The sequence below is a fragment of the Bos grunniens genome, chromosome 16, assembly GCF_055505025.1.
Source record: "Bos grunniens cultivar Pamir isolate PY7600 chromosome 16, Bosgru_T2T1.0, whole genome shotgun sequence".
Lineage (NCBI taxonomy): Eukaryota > Metazoa > Chordata > Mammalia > Artiodactyla > Bovidae > Bos > Bos grunniens.
In genome coordinates this window covers 45,775,740-45,798,671 of record NC_141180.1, presented here as the reverse complement: position 1 = coordinate 45,798,671, position 22,932 = coordinate 45,775,740, and the positions used below count along the sequence as shown (strand labels likewise).

At 41.2% G+C, this 22,932-nt stretch overlaps 1 pseudogene; it reads left to right on the top strand.

Annotated features, from left to right (window-relative positions):
- The first annotated feature begins 280 nt into the window (after positions 1–280).
- LOC147356747 (ADP-ribosylation factor 1 pseudogene) lies at positions 281–22,702 on the top strand (annotated as a pseudogene).
- The last annotated feature ends 230 nt before the right edge of the window (positions 22,703–22,932 follow it).

Below are 22,932 nucleotides of genomic sequence, written 5' to 3'. Positions count from 1 at the left end.
GTGCACAGGCTTATCACTGCAGTGGCTTCTCTTGTTGCAGAGCATGGGCTCTAGGGACTCAGTAGTTGTGGCTCCTGAGCTCTAGAGCACAGGTTCAATGGAGGGTGCAGGAGCTTAGTTGTTCCCTGGCATTTGGGATCTTCCTGGATCAGGGTTCAAACTCATGTCTCCTGCATTGGCAGGTGGATTCTTATCCACTGAACTACCAGGAAAGCCCCTGTGGTCATATTTCTATGGGACCTCTTAGGTACATGAATTAAAATTTATTTCTAGAGTCAAGATGGCGAAATCAGAGGACATGAAATTCACCTCTCTTCACAAATACATCAAGAATACATCTACAAGTGGAACAAATCTCACAGAGTATCTGCTGAATACTATTGGAGGACCTTGGACACCTAAAAGGACAAGAAAAATCCTCACACAACCAGGTAGGACAAAAGGAAGAAAAACAAAAAGAGGAAATGAGAAGGGACCAGCACCCCTGAGGGGAGCTGAAGGTGAGGAGAGCTTCCTGCACTCAGAGAAGCCCCCTCACAGTGGGAAAATCAGCTGGGACAGAGAGGGAGCTTTAGGGGGTCAGAGGGGAATGCAGCAACTGGTCAGTGGAGGGCAGGACAGAGTAAGATCTGTGCTCACAGTCCATGCTGCAGCCCCATGCACCCCAGCCTGAGCCATGTGTCTCCTGGTACAGAGAGGGGCTGCGTGCTGGAAAATGGGGTTTGGACAGTGAACCCTGGGAGAGGACAGCTGTTGGATGTGAAGAGACAGACTGAAGGGACAGGAGTAAGGAGCTCCATGACCAGGAAAGTTTCTGGGTGAAACCTTGGTCACCCAGAATAAAGGCGCTGCTATTGAGTGGCATGGAAGGGGTGGGACGGCCATTGTAACCCCCATCCCCACCCACAGGCCCCTGCCTCTGTGGGCACTGGGGGGGGTGCTCATCTGAGAGGGCCCACCTGCCCCTCAAGCCAAGTCCTCTCTGGCCCACACAAGCTCCAGGGACCCACGCACCACCTTTGCTAAAGCCTCCTAGGGAGTTGGCACTGGGCACCCCAGGCTGAGTTAAGTGTCTTGCCCATGGTGGAGGGAGCAGGATGCTAAAGTGTGGGAGAGTGGACCAGGGAGAGGACTGCTGTTGGTTTCACAGAGATGGCCTGAAGGGACAGAAGTGAGGAGCTCCCTAGCCGGGAATGATCCTGGAGGAAGCAGATCTGCCTTGGGAATAAGGCACCACTGTTGAAAGGCATGCAAGAGGTGGGGCCGCCATCATGGACTCTGTCCCCATATGCCAGCCCTTGCCTCTGCAGGCACTAGGAGAGACTCCCACTAGAGCGAGCGCACTCCAATCTGACTCAGCTTCCTGCCAGCCCCTGCCTCTGAGGGCACTAGAGGGGGATCCCATCAGAGTGAGTATGGGCTCCCCAGTTGTGGCTGCCTTATCCCTTTCTGGCTGGAGTCAAATGGGCCAAAGACATAAACAGACATTTCTCCCAAGAAGACATACAGACGGCCAACAAACACATGAAAAGATGCTCAATATCGCTCATTATTAGAGAAATGCAAACCAAAACTAGAATGAGGTATCACCTCACATCAGTCAGAATGACCGTCATCAAAAAATCTACAAACAATACATGCTGGAGAGGGTGTGAAGAAAAGGGAACCCTCCTTCACTATTGGTAGAAATATAAATTGGTACAGCCACTATGGAGAATAGTGTGGGAGTTCCTGAAAAAACTAAGATTAGAGTTACTGTATGATCCAGCAATCCCACACCTAGCCATCTATCCGGAGAAAACAATAATTTGAAAAGATGCATGCCCTGCGATATTCTTGGCAGCACTAATTAAAATAGCCAAGACACCGAAGCAATCTAAATGTCCTTCAACAGAGGATAGATAAAGAAGATGTGGTTCGTATATACAATAGAATATTACTCAGCCATATAAAGTAATGAAATAATGCCATTTGCAGAGATGTGGATGGACCTAGAGATTGTCATACAGAGTGAAGTAAGTCAGAAAGAGAAAAACAGATATTGTATAATATCGCTTGTTTGTCGAATCTAGAAGAATGTTAGCAATGAACTAATATGCAAAGCAGAAACAGAGACACAGATGTAGAGAACAAAGTTATGGTGACCAAGGCAGGAAAAGGGGGTATGATGAATTGCGAGAGTGGGGCTGACATATATACATATATAATACTGTGTATCACATAGATAACTGAGAACCTGCTGTACAGCACAGTGAACTCCACTCAGTGCTCTGTGACGACTAAGTGGAAAAGAAATCCAAAAAAGAGGGGATATATGTATATGTAAGGCTGATTCCCTTTGCTAAACAGCAGAAACTGAAACAGCATTGTAAAGCCACTATACGCCAATAAAAATCAGTTTTAAAAAATGAGAAGTTTTTTTTTCTGCTGCTAATCTGTCTTGTGTCAATTTTATGGCTAATCCAGCCACAAGAACTCAAGGGGAGTAGAAGGGGAAAATTTCCCCTCCCCAACAATATTGTTTAAAAGGAATATACCTAAAATAAGGAAAATGAACATTAAAAAAGAAGTGCAATGATTTATTATACAAATACAAAACATAGGATATTGATGTGTTTATTATATTCCTGTTCATTCATTTTCCTTTTTATGTAACCTTGTATGTGCCAGCCAGGTAATTGCCTAGGTACAGGAGATACAACTGAATAAAACAAAGCTCATGTCCTACTTGAGTTTGCTTTGTAGGGGGGACACAATCTAAACAAATAATTACATGATATAAAGTAAAATAACGATAAATGCTACATAGGAACTGAAGCAAGGAAAAAGGGGACAGTGAGAGAAGCAGCATTTTAGAAAAGAGGGCTTCTCTGAGGAAGTGACATTTGTTCCAGGGCCTGGAACAAATGAGGAGCCATGGAGTAGTTATTTGGGGGTACTTCAGTCGTCTAGAACAGCATGGTGCATGAAATGTCTATTTCTGATTGATGGTAAGATAAGGAGAATATCCTAGAATACAAACCAATTTCATTACGAAATGCTGTTCAGTCCTGCTAACATTTTTCTTTCATATTGAAAGACATTCTTGATGAAGAAAGCAGTGTGTCAGTTTGCACTCTGGCTCATTATCTCTGGCTTTTTATCTTGTTGCATTTTGAGTAACCCTGGTAGACAGAGGAAAGAAAGGACAAAGTTCAGTTCAGTTCAGTTGCTCAGTCGTGTCCGACTCTTTGCGACCCCATGAATCGCAGCACACCAGGCCTCCCTGTCCATCACCAACTCCCGGAGTTCACTCAAACTTATGTCCATCGAGTCGGTGATGCCACCCAGCCATCTCATCCTCTGTCGTCCACTTCTCCTCTTGCCCCCAAGCCCTCCTAGCATCAGAGTCTTTTGCAATGAGTCAACTCTCCGCATGAGGTGGTCAAAGTACTGGAGTTTCAGCTTTAGCATCAGTCCTTCCACTGAATACCCAGGACTGATTTCCTTTAGGATGGACTCGTTGGATCTCCTTGCAGTCCAAACGACTCTCAAGAGTCCAACACCACAGTTCAAAAGCATCAATTCTTCAGCACTCAGCTTTCTTCACAGTCCAAGTCTCACATCCATACATGACTACTGGAAAAACCATAGCCTTGACTAGATGGACTTTGTTGGCAAGGTAATATCTCTGCTTTTCAATATGCTATCTAGGTTGGTCATAACTTTCCTTCCAAGGGGTAAGCATCTTTTAATTTCATGGCTGCAATCACCATCTGCAGTGATTTTGGAGCTCCCAAAAATAAAGGCTGACACTGTTTCCACTGTTTTCCCATCTATTTCCCATGAAGTGATGGGACCAGATGCCAGGATCTTTGTTTTCTGAATGTTGAGCTTTAAGCCAACTTTTTCACTCTCCTCTTTCACTTTCATCAAGAGGCTTTTTAGTTCCTCTTCATTTTCTGCCATAAGCGTGGTGTCATCTGCATATCTGAGGTTATTGATATTTCTCCAGGCAATCTTGATTCCAGCTTGTGCTTCTTCCAGCCCAGCATTTCTCATGATATACTCTGTATATAAGTTAAATACGCAGGGTGACAATATACAGCCTTGGCATACTCCTTTTCCTATTTGGAACCAGTCTGTTGTTCCAAAGGACAAAGGCCTGAGGCAAAAACATAATTAGCATATTAGGCAAAGTAGATAGATGGAGTAAATACAGCTAAATGAGTATATTTGACTTAAATACACTAAATAGTAAAATAATCATTTGACTTAAATGATTGTCTTAATTATTTAAATTAATAATATTCCTTTCATAGATATCAAGATCTGTAAAGATCTCTCTCCTGAACTCGACTCGTAAAGATCTCTCTCCTGATATATTCAATATATAATTTTCAACTAGAACTCTCCATTTATGAGTAATAAACATTAAAACATAACATGCTCCAAATTCAAGTTTTGATTCCAGTCCCTCATATCTTGCCTTCCCAAACCATGGTCATCACCACCTTTGTTCAGTCCACCAGCTTCTAATGCAGGTATTTTTGCCATAGATTCCTATGTTCTCCATGCTTCTATCATCGCCCTCTCCCCAGCCTGTTCACCACTTAGAACCCAGAGTAGTTCTTTTAAAATGTTAGTCAGCTCATCTCAGGATCTTTGCTTGTTAGCCCTTTTTCTCATTTCTCTTAGGACTACTTGTATATGTGAAATTTTATCTGACAACCGCAGATATAAAGGGCTTCCCTAGTGGCACAGCGGTAAAGAATCTGTCTGCCAAGCAGGAGACACAAGGGACATGAATTTGATTTCTGGGTCAGGAAGATCCCCTAGAGTAGGAAATGGCAACCCACTCCAGTATTCCTGGTTGGGAAATCCCATGGATAAAGGAGCCTGGTGGGCTACAGTCCACGGGATCACAAAAAGTCAGACATGACTGAGCACACACACACACACCATAGATACAATTTTGACTCATCCCCAAGCAAGACATTCTCTCACTTACCTATCTCCAAAACACTTCATATCATTTAATGTTTGTTTTTTCTTATCTGTCTCTCAACCATTCCAATAGGCATGAGAGAAAGACTTTGTTGTCTTAATCGGTAGCACTAAGAATGAACTCAATATACATAGCTATAATTTATATATCTAGATACATATATATATTCATTTATTAGATGAAAATAAGAAAAAGCACATTTAACAGAAAAGACTAGAGGTAGAAGAGAAAGTCTAGTTTTCTCCTGTCAAATAAAAAGCACATATGGAAAAACTATTTATAAGGATCATTGCAATAGGGGTAGAGAGACAATTGCAATGGAGTTGGGGGACTATTACAACAGTGCGAGGGTGTCCATTGTAGTTCAGTTCAGTTCAGTTCAGCTGCTCAGTCGTGTCCGACTCTTTGTGACCCCATGGACTGCAGCACGCCAGGCCTCCCTATCCATCACCAGCTCCTGGAGGTTACCCAAACTCATGTCCATTAAGTTGGTGATGCCATCTAACCATCTCATCCTCTGTCGTCCCCTTCTCCTCCTGCCTCCAATCTGTCCCAGCATCAAGGTCTTTTCCAACGAGTTAGTTCTTCCCATCAGATGGCCAAAGTATTGGAGTTTCAGCTTCAACATCAGTCCTTCCAATGAATATTCAGGACCGATTTCCTTTAGGATGGATGGGCTGGATCTCCTTGCTGTCCAAGGGACTCTCAGGAGTCTTCTCCAATACCACAGTTTAAAAGCATCAATTCTTCGGTGCTCAGCTTTTTTTATAGTCCAACTCTCACATCCATACATAACTACTGGAAAAACCATAGCCTTGACTAGATGAACCTTTGTTGGTAAAGTAATGTCTCTGCTTTTTAATATGCTGTCTAGGTTGATCATAACTTTTCTCCCAAGGAGCAAGAGTCTTTTAATTTCATGGCTGCAGTCACCATCTGCAGTGATTTTGGAGCCCCCCAAAATAAAATCTGTCACTATTTCCACTGTTTCCTCATCTATTTGCCATAAAGTGATGGGACCAGATGCCATTGTAGTAGGGAGAAGGCATAATGTGTACAAATGTCTCAAAGTTCAGGTAGAAAAGGCTTTTGTCTCTTTTAAGAAAGACTAATGAAGTTTAGTCTTCCCTGGTGGCTCAGATGGTAAAAGCATCTGCTTACAATGCGGGAGACCCGGGTTTGATCCCTGTGTTGGGAAGATCCCCTGGAGAAGGAAATGGCACCCCACTCCAGTACTCTTGCCTGGAAAATCCCATGGACAGAGGAACCTGGTAGGCTACAGTCCATGGGGTCGCAAAGAGTCGGACACGACTGAGTGACTTCACTAGTCACTAGTCATACAATGAAGTTTAAAGAGAACTGTGTATGCAGGAGTGGAATGAGTAGGTGATGTGAACAGGTACTTCAAACAGGAAAGGGCCTTTAAGGGGGAGATATTCTGCATTTTAGTGCTTGCTTAAGCTAACTTAAGCTTATGGAAGAGACAAGCTTCTGCCGCCTGGGGGAGGGAAAGAAGCCTGATAAAATTTAAATGAGTTAAGTTAGTGGACAGTTTTCAGATTGGTTAGTGGGGACCAACGATTCAGCTAATCATTCATGAGTTAGAGAATCAGAACTTGGGGAACTTTTGTCTGCCTTGCCATGGGTACGCACAGGAGCCACCCATGAGCCCCGTCCGAGTCACATAGGGCGGAGGGCCTTCTGCAGCCACCTGTCTCCTAAAACACAAACCGGGGAGGATTATTGCCCATCATTGTTTTCCAGGAACACTGGGCCAGGTAAAGCTCCACATTATTAACCCATAGGAGTTTGGTCCCAGTGAGGCTTTGCATTATCTTCACGACTGTAAAATGGCAGCTGTGGTGCCATCGCTCAGCCAGGCCTCCTTCTACCACATGTAGCACAGGACTTAGAGAGGCAATGGGTCTCCATCTGCCATCCAGCTCACAGATTCTTGAATCTCATTTTGTTACCTTTCCTTTGGGTCACTGAAAGAAATTAAAAGGTAATTCAATGGAGAAAGCCAAAATAAATGTCCAATTTTGTTCATTGCTCTGCCAACCAGTGTGATATGATATTATTAGAGCTAAAACAGCAATGGTTTCAATTATAAATCGTTAACTATCCCCCCAAAAAGTGGGAGTTAAGTTGCTTGTGCTTTCTTCATTTTAAATAGCTTACTCAAGGAGCTAACTGTTTCCTAAATCCTCTTTGGCAGTGATGCCTAGGATTCTATAGATTTTATTAAATACATAAATCTTGTGTTTTCCAAAGCACTGCTTTATATGAACAAAGCATCTCAAATTCTTACCCTAATTTTTAAGAGATAAGAACTTTGTGGGATACTAGGGCCATATTGATCTTATCTACAAAATTCTAACATTTAAAGGGTGGACATAGAAGAATGGCTTTCGAGAGGCCACACCCAGCCACCTAGTTCAGTTCAGTTCAGTGGCTCAGTCATGTCTGACTCTTTGCAACCCCATGGACTGCAGCATGCCAGGCTTCCCTGTCCATCACCAACTCCTGGAGCTTGCTCAAACTCACGTCCATTGAATCAGTGATGCCATCCAACCATCTTATCCTCTGTTGTCCCCTTCTCCTCCTGCCTCCAATCTGTCCCAGCATCAGGGTCTTTTCCAATGAGTCAGTTCTTCCCATCAGGTGGCCAAAGTATTGGAGTTACAGCTTCAACATCAGTCCTTCCAATGAATATTCAGGACCGATTTCCTTTAGGATGGATGGGCTGGATCTCCTTGCTGTCCAAGGGACTCTCAAGAGTCTTCTCCAACACCACAGTTCAAAACCATCAAGTTTTTGGCGCTGAGCTTTCTTCACAGCCCAACTCTCGCATCCATACATGACCACTGGAAAAATCATAGCCTTGACCAGATGGACCTTTGTTGGCAATGTAATGACTCTGCTTTTTAATATGCTATCTAGGTTGGTCATAACTTTTCTTCCAAGGAGCAAGGGTCTTTTAATTTCATGGCTGCAGTCACCATCTGCAGTGATTTTGAAGCCCAAGAAAATAAAATTTGGCACTTTTTCCATTGTTTCCCCATCTAGTTGTCATGAAGTGATGGGACTGGATGCCATGATCTTCATTTTTTGGATGTTGAGTTTTAAGCCAGGTTTTTCACTCTCTGCTTTCACTTTCATCAAGAGGCTCTTTAGTTCCTCTTTGCTTTCTTCCAAAAAGGTGGTGTCATCTGCATATCTGAGGTTAAGTAATGCTCAAATTCTCTGTTTATAGAGAGAAATCTCAGGGTACCAGTCCCATGAGTAACTTCTCCCAGGCTTCCCTGTGATAACTCCAAGATATGAAGAAAATTCAGATATTCCATAAAAGGATTAAACTGATATGGCCCCAGACTCTGGCAATTGAAAGAATTACAACTCCAGCATTCAATAAGCATTGAAAACATTACTTTACAGTTACCTAGAATTTAAGCTTTACAGAGCACTTTCAAATATACCATGTCATTAAATTTCACAACAATTTTGCAAGAAAGAAATTATCTCCATTTTGTTGGTGAGTAATATGAGCTATTATCTATTTCACACATTTCTTGCCACACATTCTTGCCACTTGCTAAGCACTCATTTAATCCTCACAACAATCTTATGATGTAAGTGCTATTATTATCCTGGTAATACGTAGATTGGAAGTTAGGCTCAGAAAAACTAAGGAAACTGCCTAGGGTCAGGCAACTAGAAAGTGGCTGAGTGAAGATTCTCCCTTTTCTAACTCCAAGTTCTTCTGACTCTCAGCATTCTAAATCATCAGCCTTCATGCAAGTTTGGCCATGTAACTTTAAACTTATCTATGTACTACTATGGGGGCTTCCCAGGTGGCTCAGTGGTAAAAAAAATCCACCTGCCAATGAAAAGAGATGCAGAGCATGTGAATTATACCCCTGGGTTGGGAAGATCCCCTGGAGAAGGAAATGGCACCCACTCCAGTATTCTTGCCTGGGAAATCCCATGGACTGAGGAGCCTGATGGGCTACAGTCCCTGGGATCACAAAGAGTCAGACATGACTGATCTACTGAGCACATGTACTAGTCTTTGACAGTGTGCATTAATAGACAAATTTAATAGAGACAATAGACATATAGGCAAAATAGACAATTTAAAAGAGACTAAGATAAAGATACATGTGAATAGAAGTTCTAGTTTCTCCTTATACCCTAGTATAATGTCTTGTACACCTCAGAATGTAATCTTGATTAATCCACTTTTCTAGATAATTAGTCTATCAAATTGCCAACATCTGCTGGATCATCAAAAAAGCAAGAGAGTTCCAGAAAAATGTCTATTTCTGCTTTATTGACTATGGCAAAGCCTTTGACTGTGTGGATCACAATAAACTGTGGAAAATTCTGAAAGAGATGGGAATACCAGACCATCTGACCTGCCTCTTGAGAAACCTGTATGCAGGTCAGGAAGCAACAGTTAGAACTGGACATGGAACAATGACTGGTTCCAAATAGGAAAAGGAGTACATCACCCTGCTTATTTAACTTATATGCAGAGTACATCGTGAGAAATGCTGGGCTGGAGGAAGCACAAGCTGGAATCAAGATTGTCGGGAGAAATATCAATAACCTCAGATATGCAGATGACACCACCCTTATGGCAGAAAGTGAAGAGGAACTAAAAAGCCTCTTAATGAAGGCGAAAGAGGAGAGTGAAAAAGTTGGCTTAAAGCTCACCATTCAGAAAACAAAGATCATGGCATCCGGTCCCATCACTTCATGGCAAATAGATGGGGAAACAGTGGAAACAGTGGCTGACTTTATTTTGGGGGGCTCCAAAATGCAGATGGTGACTGCAGCCCTGAAATTAAAAGATGCTTACTCCTTGGAAGGAAAGTTATGACCAACCTAGACAGCATATTAAAAAGCAGAGACATTACTTTGTCAACAAAGGTCAGTCTAGTCAAGGCTATGGTTTTTCCAGTGGTCATGTATGGATGTGAGAGCTGGACTATAAAGAAAGCTGAGCACTGAAGAATTGATGCTTTTGAACTGTGGTATTGGAGAAGACTCTTGAGAGACCCTTGGACTGTAAGGAGATCCAACTAGTCAATCCTAAAGCATATCAGTCCTGGGTGTTCATTGGAAGGACTGATGCTGAAGCTGAAGCTCCAATACTTTGGCCACCTGATGTGAAGAGCCGACTCATTTGAAAAGACCCTGATGCTGGGAAAGATTGAAGGCAGGAGGAGAAGGGGACAACAGAGGATGAGATGGTTGGATAGGATTACCAACACAATAGACATGGGTTTGGGTAGACTCCGGCAGTTGGCGATGGACAGGGCGGCCTGGCGTGCTGTGGTTTATGGGGTCGCAAAGAGTCAGATACGACTGAGCAACTGAACTGAACTGAACCCTATATGGACTGTGTGGATGAAATAACTAAGGCTCACTGTGTCTTGGTAAGGTGCCCATCAAACAATCCAGGAAAAGACATTCGAGTCTCAACTCTTATCTTCTAACTCCACATGCCTTCCCAGTCATCCACTGCTTCTTGGTCTGCCTCTGACCGTGATATTCTGTGCTGTGTGCTCAGAAGCCTACAGTTGCCACCGCCCTCACCTTCCCCTCATCCTTACATATACACAGAAAGACCCACCTGTCTCAGAAGAGAACCTCCTCAGAGTCTGTGAAGAGCAAGAGATGTTAGCACTCCAACTACTATAGTAGTTTGAATGAATCGGGTCCAAGTACACGTCAAGCCCATTTCTCTTGATAGAGAATATCTGTTTTCACCGAATAATTCCTAACCTCTCCTCATTACTTGATGTCATGGAAGACTTCCTCTTTAGCATGGTTCAACATAGATTTATTTTGGGGGGGTGGGGAGTAGAGCTTGTATATCACTGCCTGTACTCTTATTTGGGGGCTGAGCACTCCTCAATTTAATATTCATCACTTTACTTGAGTGCTTTTTGGTAATTTCCAGTGATTCTGTGAGTTCATTTTAATATGAAGAATACACACTCTTGCTCTAGCCATCTACACATTCCAAACAATGCAATTGGGCTTAACTTTGCAGGTGCCCTCAGCATACAAGATCCGTTTTGTTAGAGCCCTCATTGCCAGGTGGCAGAGTGAATTAGTCCCTGGATGTGGAGTGAGATAGAATGAGAAGCCTGAGAAGCCCAGCATGTCTTTCCCCAGAGCGAGTATGAGCCTAAATAAGCTGTGTCTTGTCAACAAGGATCCTGGACAAGAGTCCCCAGGGCTCACCACACAAACTCAGGAGCAGGAATAGGAATCCTGAAGCTCAGAACTCTGGAAAGCCAGTGAGGGGAGCAATTACTTTATCAAGCTTCTAATTCCAAGGACCCCAAACCATTACCTCTAAGAATCACTAGAAAACTTTACATCTTTAGCCATTTTTAAAAAAAACAATCCACTCTCACCAAATTATAATACAAGGCAGATATAACAGAAATACCAGAATGATAATAAAATATATCTGATCCTCCTGACCACCTATTTAAACTCACTGTAGTACCAACTCTTTGTGCTTTACATATCCCTCAACTGTGCCCCTGATATGGTATCTTCATATGCTTCTGGGCTCTGTGGTCTCCAGCTGAAATGTAACCAACTTGACACAGTGCCCTGGTCTGTTGTGTCTCCCATTCACAGAACCCTTCTTGGACCTTTAACTGTTAATTGGCTTAATGAATGAGCAAAACAATGAACGAACAGGTGCATATCTTGCTCTGCAAATATTTTGCACAAAATTCTGTTAGATTCTTGCCAAGGGAGAGTTGTTACATTCAAGGAAACCAAAGGTTTGCCTTTCACAAACTAGAGCTCCAGTATTTATGATCCTCCATTCACTTGAGGGCATTAATTTACATATCCACAAAGCCTTGTGGACCCTTGGCTAGAGTTGTCTGACTGACTGAATTCATAGAATGACTTACACATGCGTCAGATGTCAAGTCTTCCTAAGAGGAGTGAATTATATCCAGATAATAGAGTGTTCTGCACACAAGAATCCAAGCATAGTTCCTCAGGAAAAAAATCTATCATGTTTTAAAAAAATTTTTGATTGGCGTATAGTTGATTTACAATGTTATGTTAGTTTTTTCTGTACAGCAAAGAGAGTCAGTTATATATATACATATGTATAACTTATTTTAGATTCATCTCTCATATGGCAATACAGAGTATTGCGTAGAATTCCCTGTGATATACGGTAGGGATATTTTAAACAAGCACTTTTAACCCAAGAAACAGACTCTCTCATGCTACTCCTAGTGATGGCGTGTGTATGGAGGAAGAGCGTGGTGGTTATTGTAATGGCATATATGCAGGAGAATGCAGGGGAACCTGGACAGTTAGGCCTCAGGAAAATTGTAGTTCTGGATGAAAGTTCTGGATCCAGTAAAAAATAGTGGATTCACTCAGGTAGTCTAGCTACATGCCACACATCTGTTTCTTTTATCTTTGTGTGTGTGTGTGTACGCATGTGCTAAGTCATTTCAGTCGTGTTTGACTCTTTCCAACTCCATGGAGTGTAGCCCACAAGGCTCCTCTGTCCATGGGATTCTCCAGACAAGAATACTGGAGTGGGTTGCCATACCCTTCTCTGGGGGATCTTCCCAACCCACGGATCAATACTGTATCTCTTAGGTTTACCTGCCTTGGCAGGCGAGTTGTTTACCACCAGCGCTACCTGAGAAGCCAAAGCCCTCTCTTATCTCTACGAACTCTCAATTACAGATATTGATATAAATATAAATATTGAAGCAGGTGTCTTCTGTCTACTTCAGAGCATCTGCCTACTCATTTTTATGTTACCACTTCACTTTGGCTCACACAGGTCCACAGTGGTACCCTCCGCCAACCCACCCCAGATTACCTCTACATCACAGTCTTTGTAAGGACACACACAAAGATATGAGGAAAGAGATTTCCCTCTCCTCCTTTTTCTTTGAGCATTTACTGTAGAAAATATCTAATTATAAATGCTTTCTCTTCTCTGAAAGTGAAGTCGTTCAGTCATGTCTGACTCTTAGTGACCTCACGGGACTGCAGCCTACCAGGCTCCTCTGTCCATGGGATTTTCCAGGCAAGAGTACTGGAGTGGGTTGCCATTGCCTTCTCCAGAGGATCTTCCTGACCCAGGGATCGAACCCAGGTCTCCCACACTGTAGGCAGACGCTTTACCATCTGAGCCACCAGGGAAGTCCTTCTCTTCTCTGCAATGTACATAAATCCTTTTGAATGCTAGATAGGTCTTCAGTTCATTTCAGTTCAGTAGCTCAGTCATATCTGACTCTTTGCGACCCCATGAATTGCAGCACGCCAGGCCTCCCTGTCCATCACCAACTCCCGGAGTTCACTCAAACTCACGTCCATCGAGTCAGTGATGCCATCCAGCCATCTCATCCTCTGTCGTCCCCTTCTCCTCCTGCCCCCAATCCCTCCCAGCATCAGAGTCTTTTTCAACTTTTACTTTAATGTGTCAGTCTAGGCTCTGGAAAGGCAAGAAAGAGTAAGCATAGGGGGTGGAGCCAAGATGGCGGAGCAAGAGAATGCAGAGTTCGTCTGCTCACAACTAGGGCATCTCCTAAGCGCTGGTGGGTGAACTCGGACACCTGGGGGGATGGAAGGGGGGGGGGGGGATGGGAGGAATCCCCGCAGAGACAGAGGTAAGGGCGGGAGAGAGGAAAAGTAGAGGCGGGACAAGGGGTTCCTGGGGAGGGGAGAGGCTCCCATGCTCCCAGGAGCCCACTTACCAGGAGGAGATTGGCCAGGACGGAGAGGAGCCTTCGGGGGATGGGGGATTGGAGCGGAACTTGGACAGCATCTCCCCAGCCCGCTGGGCTCCAGGGTCTAAGACCAAAGTGTTGGAATGTCTACTGGGGAGGTGGGGGTAGGCTGCATCTCACCATGGGGGCAAGGGCAGTGATAGAGGAGGCAACAGGGAATCTTTTTATCTTTTTAAAATTGTTTTATCTTATTTTTATTGTTTAATTTTTAATTTTGAATATTTTTATAATAAAGTATTTTAAAGTTAATATTAAATCAAAATTAATAAAACATAAACGGTTTTCCACTCCTTTGGTGTCTAAAGTTTATCTGTCTCTTAAACAGTGTCAATCCTCAAGCATCTTATCAGATAATTAAACCATGAATTGTCAATTCAGTTTAACAAATTTTGATTGTACCTCCATTATAGGCAGGATTTTGTGTTGATGCTAATTGTATTATTTTTTCTTCCCTCCAGTTTCTGATTGAATCAGATAGTTGATGTCACTGTTTTTAAATTTGGAGCTTTCTATTCTTTTTCACAGAATGTTTATTATTGTCAATGGTATGAACTTAGAAACATTCTGTTTTATATCTCTCTGTAGATAGTCTTTTTATCTATTGATAAGAGAGGTTTCTTATAGATAATGGCGATTTTACCTTCTCAAAACATGTAATCCGTGAAGCAAAATACTTTGCAATGTGGTAAGATAATTATGTTTTAAAAGAACTAACTAGCCCCCTCAGGTGAAGTCCAGCAGAGACTAATTCAGAGCCACACTCTGAGTGGCAACAAGATCTCAGTTTGTAAAACTGATTTACTTTATATAGAAACAGAATAGGTGAATTTCTCCATCAAAGGGTAATGTACTCAGATGAAGTAGCCAGTCATAATTCTAAACTTCACCTATTTGAAAATCTCAAAAGGAATAAGAGGATGAGGAACAGTTTTAAGAATGTCTTTTATTCCTTGCTTACTCTGAAAAAAGAATCACCCGTAATGGGATATATGAGATACTGCATTCACAAACCTTATAAGGTCTTTATTTTGGGGCAATGGTTAGAGCCAAATATCTCTAGGTATGATCAGGCCCTGAACTGTCTGAACTTCTAGAGTTTGAGTACAATGTCAGGAAAGCCAACACAAATTAAACGTATTAACTCTCCATAGAAGTAACTTTGTGTAGCTAACATAAGGAATAAGATTATGGAAGGTTTCAAAAGCTCATTAAAGACATGGGAGAATCTCTAAAATATTTATTAAAAAAAAAAAAAAAAAACCCAAAACCCCTCATTTTCTGAAATCTCCACACCTGTTATTGGGCCTGTCAAAAAGCAGGAGCTCAGTAAACAAGAGCGAAACTGAATTTTATTTATCAGCACTAATAATGACTAATGTAAGATAATTTATAAAACTATTAATGATATTATGCCTCAAGTGGTAGCGGTATATAAGTATCGCGGTATATATACTCGAGGAAAATTAAATAATATACAAATAAAATTAAAGAATATATATATTTGATAACTTTATATATACTATATATATATAAAGTGTACATGTACACATACATATACGCTTTTAATTTTAATTTTCTTTAATATGTGTATATTACAACTAAAAAAAAATGACACCATCTCTGAGAGATGCAAGAATTTCAATCCCTAGGAAAGATGACTACAGAGTAAAATAGGAAAAAATATACAGACTGCACCACAGTCTAATGAAATGTTTTTACTCTTTCAAAAGTCTGATTATTTACTCTGTATGGAAACACTTTCCAACTTGAAAGGCATCAGACGCCAAAACGAGTATTTTGGTCACTGAAAAAATAGCTTCCAATGGAAACTGGAATTTTGTTTTGTAAATCAGTGTTTAGTCTTAATGTAGCCAGTAATAATTGTGTGACTTTGAGAAATCAATTTACTTTTCTGGGTTTCAATATCTTCTCTTGTACAATAAAAGATTGTTTTATTGGGGAAAGTTTTCCGAATTGTCCCCCTCAATTTACTGATCCACTTGTTTACTGACTTGCCATTGATTGTTCATTGAGTCCATGAGCATTTGTTAAAACTTACTCTATTTTTTAAAAATATATTTTCACTTTAATTTTCTTTCTGACTTCAGAGTATGAAGTACTACTCCCTTTGACCTGAGGAAGGGGAATGCTATTCGTCAGTCCTGCCTTTTTCTAGTTTCCTGAAGATGAAAGCCTTATTTAGAAGTGTGAGATGAGTATCAGTGAAGACAGATTCCTAGACTGTCAAAAAGGTTGCTGTCCATCCTGTGCAGGACTTTCTAAAGGACTGTGCCATCTCATGCCCTTATTCATCCAGGCCTCTCAATCTGGCTGCAGGACATGGCCATTTGCAATGACATTCACTGAGTCCATATTTCCTATAGTCACTCTCAACCTTCTTATTCTTTTTTAAATTTTTTTATTTAAGTATAGTTGACTTACAATGTGTTTAATTTCCAATGTAGAGCAAAGTGACTCAGTTATACATACATATATATATATATATATTTTCATATTCTTCTCCATTATAATTTATCCCAGGACACTGAATATAGTTTCCTATGTTATACAGTAGGACTTGTTGTTTATCCATCCTATATGTAATAGTTTGCCTCTGCTAATACCAAATCTCCTTCCCCTTGGCAACCACAAGTCTGTTCTTTGTGTTCTGTAAGTCCTTTTTGTTTCTAGATATGTTTGTGTCGTATTTTAGATTCCACATATATAAGTGATATCATATTGTATTTGTCTTTCTTTTTCTGACTGACTTCACTTAGTATAATAATCTTGAGCTCCATCCATCTGTAGCAACAAATGTAGCCATTTGTTGCTGTGGATGGCATTATTTCATTGTTTTTAATGGCTGAGTAGTATTTCATTGTATATATGTACCACATCTTATTTATCCATTCATCTGTTGATTTAGATTGTTTCCATGTATTGGCTATAATAATAGTGCTGCTATGAACACAGGAGATACTTATCTTTTTGAAATACAGTTTTATCTGGGTTTATGCCTAGGAGTAAATCCCACGGACGGAGGAGCCTGGTAGGCTGCAGTCCATGGGGTCGCTGGGAGTCGGACACGACTGAGCGACTTCACTTTCACTTTTCACTTTCATGCATTGGAGAAGGAAATGGCAACCCACTCCAGTGTTCTTGCCTGGAGAATCCCAGGGATGGGGGAGCCGGTGGGCTGCAGTCTATGGGGTCGCACAGGGTCGGACACGACTGAAGTGACTGAGCAGTAGCAGCAGCATGCCTAGGAGTGGGGTTGCCAGATCATATGAAAACTTTATTTTTAGTGTTTTTATGAGCTTCCATACTATTTTCAATACAGGCTGCACCAACTTACATTCCCACCAAGAGTGTAGAAGGGTTTCCTTTTCTCCACACCCTCTTCAGCATTTGTTGTTTGTAGACATTTTAATGATGGCTGTTCTGACCTGTGTGAGGTGATGCCTCATTGTAGTTTTGATTTGCATTTTTTGTTATTTAGTGATGATGAGCATCTGTTCATGTGCCTATTGGTTATATGTATGTCCTTTTTGGAGAAATGTCAATTAAGCCTTATTCTTGACCCCTTTACCTCTCTGACCCTTTGACTTAGTACCTGGTCGGTGACTGTTTTGCTTTGATAATATGTTTGGTCAGGTTGCTTTGGCTCTGCATGGCCATTTTCATTCACCATTTTGTCCACGTTAGGTCACCGATTTCTCCCTCCACAGCCATGAGTAAGAGGCAGTCTTGTCTATCCTTGTTCTCAGTGTCCCCATTGACGAGGCCCTCCATTCAAGAAGGACTAGAAAAGATCTGATAACCGCCTTTTCACCTTTCTCCCAATTTCCTGCAGTTTCTTATGATGAGAGTCTGTGGACACACTGTAGATCTTTGCAGGTGCCTTAGATTTCTCCTTTTTCCCCCTACCATGTGTAGTCTACTGAAAAGTTAGAGGGAAAAAAATGGAGAAACACATCTATCACGTGCCTACTACACCAGGAACTGATCTAGTTGCTCACTTAATGTCTTCATCACAGTCATTTCACAAAGGGGATAACTAAAGTTCACACAAATTTACTTTGCCATAGCTGGTAAAAAACTGAATTATGATTTGATCCCTATGCTTATTTTTTTCCGTTCCCTCTCAATGTCTCACTTGAACATCTATTTAAGGACATATGGCCTAATGTTTAGAGAATCAGATATAATGAAGTTTGAGTTTCACATTATTTTCCAATACTACTTAATAAATGATAATGAATACTGAACATATTCTTCCCTTTATTCCAAAAATACTTATTGGATAATTCTATGTCAGGCAGTGTTCTAAGCATTTGGGATACATCAGTGAACTAAAATGACAAAAGTCCTTGTACAGTTTACATTCTAGTGGGTCAGGGATAGAAAATAAGCAATAAGTATAATAACAAATAAGAAATTTTATAGTATATTCAAATGTGTGAATAAACTGGAGAAAAGAAATAGAGCAAGATAAGGGGAACCACATGGTGTGTGGTTTGGAGGGAGATTTACATTTTCAAACAGTGGTGATTGAGAGTATGACACTAGAGCTAAGACTTGAAGGAGTCAAGAGAGCAACTGGATGGTAGAAGAATTTCCAAAGACACTGATGTGACTGAAGCAGAGTGAGCAATATTGGAGTCGGGGGGAGGGAAGGAGAGAAATACAGAGATGGCATTCAAAGGTTTTTCGAAGGTCTTTTTCTTTATGTTTTTTGAAATAGGGACCCACTGAAATGTTTGAAAATAAAAGTGGTTGATTTAAGCTTAAAAGAGTACTCAGTTGAAAATAGACTGAGATAACTTAAATGTCTAATTTATTATTGTGCATTTACCACATCTTATGTAGGTTAAGTGGAGAAGGCAATGGCACTCCACTCCAGTACTCTTGCCTGGAAAATCCCATGGACGGAGGAGCCTGGTAAGCTGCAGTCCATGGGGTCGCTAAGAGTCAGACACGACTGAGCAACTTCACTTTCACTTTTCACTTTCATGCATTGGAGAAGGAAATGGCAACCCACTCCAGTGTTCTTGCCTGGAGAATCCCAGGGAGAGGAGAGCCTGGTGGGCTGCCATCTATGGGGTTGCATAGAGTTGAACACGACTGAAGTGACTTAGCAGCAGCAGCAGCATGTAGGTTAAGACTGGATCTTATTTAACTAGATCAAAATCATGGCAAATCTTCATTTCATTAGACTAAGATAAGCCACTAAGAAGAGCTGGCTGTAAGTCAAGGCTAGAGTGTTAACAGTAATAAGAGATGTGTAAGAGACATGGGGTCAAGAAAAGAAAAGCATGGTCTGTGATTTAAGAATCTCAATTTATAACATCAGGCTTATTTCCAAGTTTGATCTCTTTGAGGTGCATCTTTCTTTTCTCCATTTTGTGAAAATATTTCAGTTTCAGAAATTGAATTTTCCCTGAAAGATCTGATTCTCAGGTATAGATAGAACTTAATTTCAATGTAAGTGCCAAAACCCACAAGACTTTGGGCACAATTCATATTTTTTTCAAATTTTTTGAATATATGCCAGTAGCTACATGAAATTCCTTTAATACCTCTTAATTGATTCTTTCATATTCTCTGTTTTTCTTCCTTTTTTGCCTACTTCCCTTAAAGAATCCAAGACAAGATGAAGAGAATAGCTTTCCAAATAAATGTGAGAATATGGTCTGTCATCCTCCTTTGTTTTTATGACTTCTCTCTTCCCCAACTTAGAATTTAGAATGTGAGACAAGAGATATTCCTACTCTCAAATAGCCATTTGTATTTTTTTTCATACTCCTTTCCCTCTCATCTGAAGCTTGAGTAGTATTTATATGTATTAAATATAAGTTAAAAACACATTTGCCAAGCACCATTTAAATTCAAAGCACCAGTAACCCTCCCAGACTTCAGACAGTAATACAAAGCTACGGTAATCAAAACAGTGTGGAACTGGCACAAAAACAGACATATGGATAAATGGCAAAGAATAATCTAGAAATAAACCCACGTACCTGTGGTCAATTATTCTTTGACAAAGCAAGCAAGCATATACAATGGGAGAAAGTTTCTAGCACATGGTGTGGGGAAAGTTGGACAGCTGTATCAATGAAGTTGGAACATACCCTTACACCATACACAAAAAAACTCAATATGGCTTAAAGATTTAAACATTCAGATCAGATCAGATGAGTCGCTCAGTCATGTCCTACTCTTTGCGACCCCATGAATCACAGCACACCAGGCCTCCCTGTCCATCACCAACTCCCGGAGTTCACTGAGACTCATGTCCATCGAGTCAATGATGCCACCCAGCCATCTCATCCTCTGTCGTCCCCTTCTCCTCCTGCCTCCAATCCTTCCCAGCATCAGAGTCTTTTCCAATGAGTCAACTCTTCGCATGAGGTGGCCAAAGTTCTGGAGTTTCAGCTTTAGCATCATTCCTTCCAAAGAAATCCCAGGGCTGATCTCCTTCAGAATGGACTGGTTGGATCTCCTTGCAGTCAGTCCAAGGGACTCTCAAGAGCCTTCTCCAACACCACAGTTCAAAAGCATCAATTCTTTGGCACTCAGCCTTCTTCACAGTCCAACACTCACACCCATACATGACCACAGGAAAAACCATAGCCTTGACTAGACGAACCTTTGTTGGCAAAGTAATGTCTCTGCTTTTGAATATGCTATCTAGGTTGGTCATAACTTTCCTTCCAAGGAGTAAGCGTCTTTTAATTTCATGGCTGCAGTCACCATCTGCAGTGATTTTGGAGCCCAGAAAAATAAAATCTGACACTGTTTCCACTGTTTCCCCATCTATTTCCCATATTAAGACACCATAAAACTCCTAGAAGATAACATAGGCAAAGCATTCTCTTGACATAAATCATACCAATGTTTTCTTAAGTCAGGTTCCCAAAGCAATAAAAATAATAACAAACAAATGTGACTTAATTAAATTTACAAACTTTAACATAGCAAAGAAAACCATAAGCAAGATGAAAAGACAACCTTCAGAATGAGAGAAAATATTTGCAAATGATGAAACCAACAAGGTCTTAATTTCCAAGATATACAAAGAGCTCAACAACAAAATCAAACAATCCAATCAAAAACTGGGCAGAAGTCTTAAACAGACATTTCTCCAAAGGAGACATACAAATGGCCAATAAGCATATAAAAAAATGCTAATTATTAGAGAGATACACATCAGAACTATAATGAAGTACCACTTTACACAGGTCAGAATAGCCACTATTAAAAAGTCTACAAATAATAAATGCTGAAGAGGGTGTGGAGAAAAGGGAACCCTTCTACACTGTTGATGGGAATGTAAGTTGGTGAAGGCAGTGTGGAAAACAGTGTGGAGGTTCCTCAGAAAACTAAAGATCCACTTACGATAAGATCCAGCAGTTCATTCCAGACAAAGCTATAATTCAAAAAGTTATGTGCATCCCAATGTTCATAGCAGCACTGTTTACAATAACCGAGACATGGAAACAACCTAAATGTCCATTGATAGATAAATAGATGGAGATGTGGTGCGTATATACAATAGAATATTACTCAGTCATAAAAAGAATGAAATAATGCCATTTGCAGCAACATGGATGCAACTATAGATGATCACACTAAGTGAAGTAAGTCAGAAAGAAAAGACAAATGCCATATGGTATCACTTACTTATAGAATCTAAAATATGACACAGATGAACCTATCTATGATGTAGAAACAAATTTACAAACACAGAGAACAGACTTGTGGTTGCCAAGGGAGAGAGGAGGGCGGTGGAGGGGTAGATTGGGAGTTTGGGGTTAGTAGATGCAAACTATTTCATATAGAATGTATGGCAAAACCCACAACATTGTAAAGTAATTAGCCTCCAATTATAATAAATAAAAATTTTTAAAAAAGGATGGATGGACAACAGGTCCTACTGTGTAGCACAGGGAACTATGCTCAACGTCCTGGGATAAACCATAATGGAAAAGAATATAAAAAAGAGAAAAAATTCAAAGCCCCAGGCTGGAAATTGAAATATGAACACTGGCTGGCAAACCCTCTGGGTTCCAGCAGTGCTAAAGCTAGTGGCTTTCATTCCAGTGGAAACTTTGTTATGGGACGATTTTTAAAAGCATTTTCTAATATTCTAATTCTACACAGTGTGCAGAATTAACTGATTATGACTGAGGCCATGAAGAACTCTTCTGCCTGCACTAGTATTAAGGAATGGGTCACATGAGATGTTAGAAATTCTTGCTAGCTACTTTACAGCCCAGTCGCCTTACACTCTTGGTGACCTTCCTTGTTTATTCCGGTCTTGTAAAATCACTATTGGAATTGTGTGGGAGTGAAACCAACGCCTGCCTCAGAGCGACAGCTGCGCCAGGAAATATCTTTTCAAACCTCTTCAAGGGCCTTTTTGTCAAAAAAGAAATGTGCATTCTCACTGTGGGCCTAGATGCTGTGGGAAAGACCCTCACTGTACAAAGTGAAGTTGGCTGAAATTGTGATCACTATTCCCACTACAGGCTTCATCATGGAGACGGTGGAATACAAGAACATCAGCTTCACTCCGTGGGACATGGGTGGCCAGGACAAGATCCGGCATCTATGGTGCCACTACCTTTAGAACACACAAAGTCTTATCTTTGTGGTTGACAGTGTGAGAGGCCTGCGAGGCTCACATGAGGATGCTGGCAGAAGATGAACCCTGGGACGCCTTTTCTGTTCGTGTTTGCTAACAGATAGGACCTCCCCAATGCCATGAATGCAGCCGAGATCACAGACAACCTGGGTCTACACTCTGTGCCACGGGCACTGGTACATTCAGGCCACCTGTGCCACCAGCGGGGACGGGCTCTATAAGGAGCCGGACTGGCTGTCCAATCAGCTCTGGAACCAGAAATGAGCTGTACTCTTTGCTCCTCCCCTCTTACCCCTTCTTCCTATCCCTGCGGTGTGAGTGCCAGAAGCCCTCTGCACTATCACCCTGCTTCACCGTGCTATGAATGTGCAGATGCAGCCAGCAACTGGATTTTTATTTAATGTAAATAGTTTTTGTTTCCAATGAAGCAGTTTTGGGTACTCTAATGCAATACTACTCATTTTTTTTTTAATTGTAAAAAGAAAATCAACCCA